Source organism: Heterocephalus glaber, unplaced genomic scaffold (genome assembly GCF_053883595.1).
Source record: "Heterocephalus glaber isolate CG9 unplaced genomic scaffold, H.glaber_assembly_v1.0 deba00001497, whole genome shotgun sequence".
Taxonomy (NCBI): Eukaryota; Metazoa; Chordata; class Mammalia; order Rodentia; family Bathyergidae; genus Heterocephalus; species Heterocephalus glaber.
Window position 1 is genome coordinate 33,165,834 of NW_028258320.1, and position 7,082 is coordinate 33,172,915.

A 7,082-nucleotide genomic window follows, 5' to 3' on the forward strand; every position below is an offset into this window, starting at 1 on the left:
TAATAATTAGAAAGGCTTTACATTAAAAATTATTAGCTCTGATTTTCATGCAGAATTGAAGTTTCTCATGCCTATAATACTTCAAAGGCAAAACAAAATCTCACAGTAGTCTGGCACCTGAAGGCCAGCATCATGAGTATTTCAGCAATATTAAATTGATAACTCAATGATCAAAGAATCCTTCACTTTAATTTTTGTATTTGTCAAAGACCAAAACACAGCCCCTGTGTAGTCAGTCACCATAGACACAGGGGTGGTAATGTGGACTGAAAAATAGATGCTCTACCCAAGGGGAAAGTGTTTAAAGAGAAGATCTCTGGGTCAGGGCACTTAAGAGTTAGAAAGTACATCAGGGGTAAGTTGGCACGCACCCAGGGAACCAAAGAAAACAAAGTCTTGCGAGGGACAGGGATTTCGCTCAGTGGTGCTGTCCCTGCCTCGCAAGTGCAAGGTCCTGAGTTCGGTCCCTGGTACAGGAAAAAAAACAAAACTAGAAAATCAAAAATATTGGGGCCGGGGATTTCGCTCAGTGGTTTCGCGGCCCCCTGCGCAAGCGCAAGGACCCGTGTTCAACCCCCAGTACCAAAAAAAAAAAAAAAGAGAGAGACTTTCAAGATCACAGCCATCAGTCTCAAGGTAATCCCCTACTCCATGCAACAACCTATCCCTGCACATATATTTTCACCTTACTAAGCTAGAGGAAAGCACAGTCCCCTTTCACAAGCATAGCATATATTTTCACTGGAAAAATAAAAGGAGTGTCTTAGTGCAACAGATGGCTAGATTCAGTCCTCTAACCCTCTGTGTTATTTTGTAGGAATGAATAATTTATAGTAATGTGTCTCATATGCTTTTACTGTAAATACTCTTAAATAAGAGGAGATACTTCTGTGCAGAGACTGCTCATGCAAAGCGGTGATCCCTGTCTTCTTTCTTGTAGTATAATCAAAACAATATAAAATCCCAGAACAAAAAGAAAAGAATATCTTTAATTGAACACTTGGTAGTTACCAGAGTCTTCAGAGAGGCTATTTTCCTATTCAGCAGCACCACTGCCTAAATCATGTTCCAAGTACATCTTTTTTTTTTTCCTTTTTTTTCTCTTCCTACATCCTTTCTCCTTTTTCATCTTTCTCTCTCATCTTTTTATAACTGAACACCTGAGCCATGAAGGCATTGTGACTTCCTGCCCTAAAATTTCTACTCAGACTTTAATATTAACAAACTGCTCAATAGGCCTCATTAATCTAATGTAAATGGTATATTCCAGGGATGTGGTCTCTCAGCATCTTGTTTTAACACAAAGGAATGGCAATTACCTCTTTGAATAAAACATTGTCTCCTACTCCCCACCAAAAACAAATTTCTTGCCTCAATGAGGTTCTCAATTCACTGAGATTTTCCTAAATGTTTGGACATGGTTGACTGAAGTTTAGCTAAGTTTAAACCCAACAGTGTCACCTGGGCTGCTGCAAATGTTCAAACTCAGTGCCAACTATTGAGAATTATAAATAGCTATGGTCATATAGTTCAGTGGCTTGAACTGAAGTTCACCGCCACACCTCTTGCCAAGCAGGAAGATTATAAGGTGTAAGATGAAATATATACCATTTGAGGCCACAGATTATGAAAACAGTTGTATAACTGGTTGGATTGTCTGGTTAACTAATGTAAAGTGCACACGGTATTGTTCCATTTTTTGATGAGATACAGAAAAGGAACCCACTGTTACATGTTAGACTAAACTGTTTAAATTTGCTCCAATTCTCCATCAAAAGGGCATATTGCATGTGATTTTGTGTGTTACTCACCTTCCTATTGCTGAGCCACAATACCTGACATCCACAATTTTAAAAAGGAGAGGTTTTATTTAGGTCTTACACTTCCAAGAAATTAAATCCATGGTCATCTGGCTCCAACTGAAAGGGCATGGCATAGCAAAGATGCTTAGTTTATGATAGCCTGTAAACAGAGTAGGGAAACAATGCCAGAGAGGAAAGCATTATGGATTGTGTATGGTACCCAAATACCTCTGTGACACCCCCAGACACTCCCAGAAAAGTGCTTTCCTAATCCCTTAAGTAGTTCCCAACCAAATCACTGACATAGTATTAACTACCACATTCTATCCCCTGTCAACTTACATATGAACACATCTCCTTCACTACACTTATTCTTCAAATAAATAAAATAACAAGTCCGTGCATCTGCCCTACCATGGTACAACTATCCTGTGTACAACTAAAAATGCAATAATGACTTCATAAAACTCTCAAAAGTTCCAGCATTTTTTAGAAGTTTAAATAAACATCTCTTTTGTGACTCAACAGAAACTCTTAGCTGTGAATCTCTGTTAAAAAAAAAAAAAAAAAAAAAGTTGCATATCCCAAGGTAGGCAAGCACAAACATTCCAATTCCAAATGGCAGGAGGAATAAGGTATAGGAAAGAAAGCACAGGTTGACCAAAACTCAACAGGGCAAACATTAAGACTTATAGCTCCAGAAGTCATTGAAAGTTTCACACTTAGGACCTTGTTGATCCCACAAGATCACTCTCTGGCTGGTTCCACTTAGGAGTATAGCTTTCTTCAGCAAATGTTCCATGTTCTTGGGATTCCAACTTCCTGATGCCTCCACTGCAACTTTAGCTCCATTCCCACAACTACACACACTGTCTTCTCAGTGTCTCCTTTCCTGGCTTTTAAGGCCTTTCTTTGACATTCGGGTGGAAGCCTTCCTGACCCTACAGCTCTTGCATTCCAGTATCATGTGGATGATGTCAAAGTCTGTTGTAACTGGGAACAGTAAATAGGAGCTCCAAGACAATTGCTGGATCCACTTCCAGGTGCCTGGATGGCTGTGTACAGTGAAATGAATACCAGAAAACTAACTGCTTAGGTGGCCCTTCTCAAGTAAGCATCCCAAGACTCTTCTCAAATGAAAGGATGCCATGTTATGCCCTTGAGCCCGAAACAGGGAATGGATGGGGGATCTCATTGCTTCTGGAGATTTCCCTGAGTTATCTTTCTTCTTTACCTATCCAAAGTACTTTTTTTTTACTGGTAATAATATCTTCACAAACCACACCTCCTTTGACCCCAACATTATACACAGTTCCTTTTAGAAAAAAAATTATATTTTCCAAAATATGTAGCTCTCCTTTTTGCCCCTGAATCTCACTATAAATCTGACTCAAAGTAGTCAACATTACCCATGCTACAACCTGAAAGTTGAGCTGTCCTGAAATTTCTCCCACCAAATTAGTCTGCCATTTAAAAATTCAGCCTCATACAAAATCTATTACATATTTTGTGTTTATTTAACATGTATGTTATTTTATTATAAGTGTACTGTTGTATTCATTCAGGTTTTCTTTTTATTGCTAATTTCTCCTTATTATAATTTCCTGTTATACTTAGTAACATTAATTACAGGTTATCATCATGAGTTTTGACTATCATCATGACTATCATCATGACTATGATACTTTTGTTGTGCTTTGTCATTTGAATTGTGTTTAGAAAATATTTAATAGTGAGTTATACCTACCAAATGATTTTTCATCTCATAATAATTTTTATAGGAACTTCATGGATTTCTACTTAGGTTTTCAGTAGTCACATTTTTTTCCTTGCTATTTCTATTTTTAATGTCTGTTATGGCTTGTGTCTAGATGTCCTCCCAAAGCCTCATGCAGTCGGAGGTGGGGTTTTTCAGAGGTGGCTGGATATAGAGTGTGTGACACAAGGATTGATTCATTGTGCAATGCTAGGATCAAGGGCACTAGGGTTAAGGGTGTTAGTGCTGCTCACCCTAAGTAGTCTGGAGAAGATAAAAGGGGAAGAAAGATCCTGTTAAGGTCCTTTGTTCCTTTGCTACCTTCTGTCCACCATGAACTGTTGCCCCTCTGTCAGGTGCCACCCTGCCTTGGAGCCAGCTGATTATGGACTGAAACTTCTACAAACTGTCAGCTAAATAAACCTATCCTCCTCTCATTTTGGGTGTCAGGTATTTTGACACAGAATTGAGAAAATTAACTTAGACAACATCTTTTAAAATTTCAATAATAGTTGGCATTGTTTTTGATAGTTGGAATAAAGAAGCTTAAATATTTTAAAAATTATATAACTTTAAGAAAGTTAATCTAACTGAAAAAACTGTGGGGCAGCTTAAAAATAAGGCCTGAATATTTGAGGAACAGTTTGTGTACCTTTCACATAGCTATCATAATTTTATCCTCAATGTTACATATATATTACAAATTTATATATAGTTATGTTTCTGCAAATATATATATTTATATCATTTGCATCTTGTGTTATATGTAATTTATGTAAAATATGAGCATGTGGAATTAATTGTTTATTATTTTTGTCATTGTTGTTGTAAATAAAAGAGGGAATCAGGATTTATTGTTCATAATTGTATTCATTATAATTTAACTTTCACAGAATCAAGGTATTAATAGGTGCCCCTGAGAGCACTGTTTTGGAAATGAAGATGCTTAATATTCTAATTAATGATCTGAAAGAAGGAAAAATCCAGCTTTTTCATTTATTTTTCTATTTATTTTTATTTTTATTTTTTTGTATTAAATTCTTTTATTGGTACATTGTAGGTATACAACACAATTACATTTCTCATTGGGAATTGTGCCTTTATATAATCCATCTTGGTTCTTATTTTTTCCCCATTCCTAGCCCTCCCTTCATGCCCTCCACCCTTCCCTATTTACAAAGACTTTATTTCCATTTTTTCCATTTCTCATCATTTTTCCTTTCCCTTCTTTCCTTTCCCCTGCCCCTCCCACTACCCCTACCCCTTTGGACCTTTTCTTCCTATTTTACATTATCGATTATTCATTCTAATCATTGGTACCTTTTAGGTATACAATATAATGACATTCATCATTGGAAATTTGCACCTTTACATAGTCTCTCTTGGTTCTTATTTTTCACCCTTGCCCAACCCTCCCTTCAACCCCTCCACTCCTCTCTATCTACAAAGATTTGGTTCCTATTTTTCCATTTTCTCATATTAATCCCATTCCCTTCTATCCTTTCCCCTAGCCCTCCCACTTCCTTCCCCTTTGCCCCTTTTCTTCCTATTTCACATTACCTATTATACATTTTAGTCCTTATTTACACTTTTAGTTTCTCACACCAGAGAAACTATTTGGTATTTACATATGTGTGTCCTATTTATTTCACTTGAGAGTATTGCCTCAATGTGCATCCGGTTAGCTATAAATGTCTCTAATTTCTCATTTTTTATGGCTGAGTAGTACTCCATTTTATAAAAAAAACACATTTTCTTTATCCAGTCTCCAGTTGATGGGCATTTGGGCTGTTTCCAAGTTTTAGCTATTACAAACTGTGCTGCTATGAACATGGGCACACATATATCACTGTGATATGATTCTTTTAATTCTTTGGGGAAGATCCCCAGCAATGGAACAGCAGGGTCAAATGGGACTTCCAGTCCTAGTTCTTTGAGGTATCTCCATACTGATTTCCACAGTGGTTGCACCAGTCTACACTCCCACCAGCATCGGAGCAGGGTTCCTCTTTCCCCAGAGCCCCGCCAGCATTTGTTATTGGTTGATTTCATGATAGCAGCCATTCTTTCTGGAGTGAAGTGGAATCTCAGCGTTGTTTTCATTTGCATCTCTCGAATGACCAGTGATGTTGAACATTTTTTCATGTATTTGGAAAAATCCAGCTTTTAATAAAATACATAGCACAACTAACCTCATGGTGCTAAACATTCCATGAGGGACAGATAAATCATAAAAGTAGCTTTAGAAAATATAAATATTTTAAATAAATTCATATTTTGCACAAAAAATAAAGTCAGTCTGAATGAAATAAAAAATAATTGTGCATAGTTCCAGCAAAAGGAACAATAAAAATTAGATTAAGAAAGTGTCACATACAATATAAGATGCTATGATTTGATACTAATGCATTTGATCTTTTTAAGGTACCTGGATATATATTCAGTGGTACTTCAGTATATGAACTTAATTTGCTTTACAATCTTGGGGAAGATGGCTGTGTTTGTGTGGGAAGGAGGGCCTTGTTCGTATTTGTCATCAGATGCAGAATTTGCAAATGGATGCAAATTTTGACCCAACACTTTTGTATTTGAACCGAATTGTTCACATACAGGATACATGAACTGAGGTATTATTATATTTATAGTAGTAAATGACTTTTTTTTTGGATGAATGCTTGCAAAATAGAGGTGATTATATATTTATTCTTATATCCATTCTGTTGATTTCTTTGGTAAGCCTGTCCCTTTTTTCTCAATCAGCAAGATCTAAGTACTATAAAACCCCATGTACTCCTCAATTTAGTAACACAATTTTCAAATAGTTTTTAGTTTGATTAAAAATTTAAAGTGCCTTATGATTTTGATTTTTACTTCCTTTTTTATTAAAAAGGTAGGTATTCTTTCAGTCCTCACTGAGAAGTTCCATTTATTCCTTTATAACATCCTGGTAATATGTTTTGCCAATTTTATATCAGATTTCTTATTGTACTTTTAAAATTATACATTGTACACAAAGGCTGGGAAATATTTATCATGTATATTATAAATATTTATTCCACTGTATAGTGTATCTTTTAATTTTTCTAAAGGTCTCTGTTACCAGAGAATTTAAAGGATATAATTTTAAAACTTATTTCCTCAATATTTTTTGCTTTAGAAACTTCCCCATCTCAAAGTCAAACTAACATTGTACTAAATTTTATTCTAATCTTAAAATTTAGATTCATAGTTTTTTCACAGATGTGCCCTTATTTTTCTAAAAGAATGAGAGAGATAATCATGATGCACTGTGTCCTAATGGGAAGAATAACAACAGTTGGCAAGGGACCAAGCTCTTTACCATATGACTTTAGAAGGTATGCTTAATTTCTTAGCACCTTTATTTAGGAAAATTATTTTGTTAAGGGATTAGGTCTGGATTATCTCAAACAGAGCCTTCCCTAGGGTTGGGAGCTTGTTTCAAGGACATATTTGTCATGGGATCCCCCATCTCTGTAAATAATTTGAATCACCTATGTTAGCCT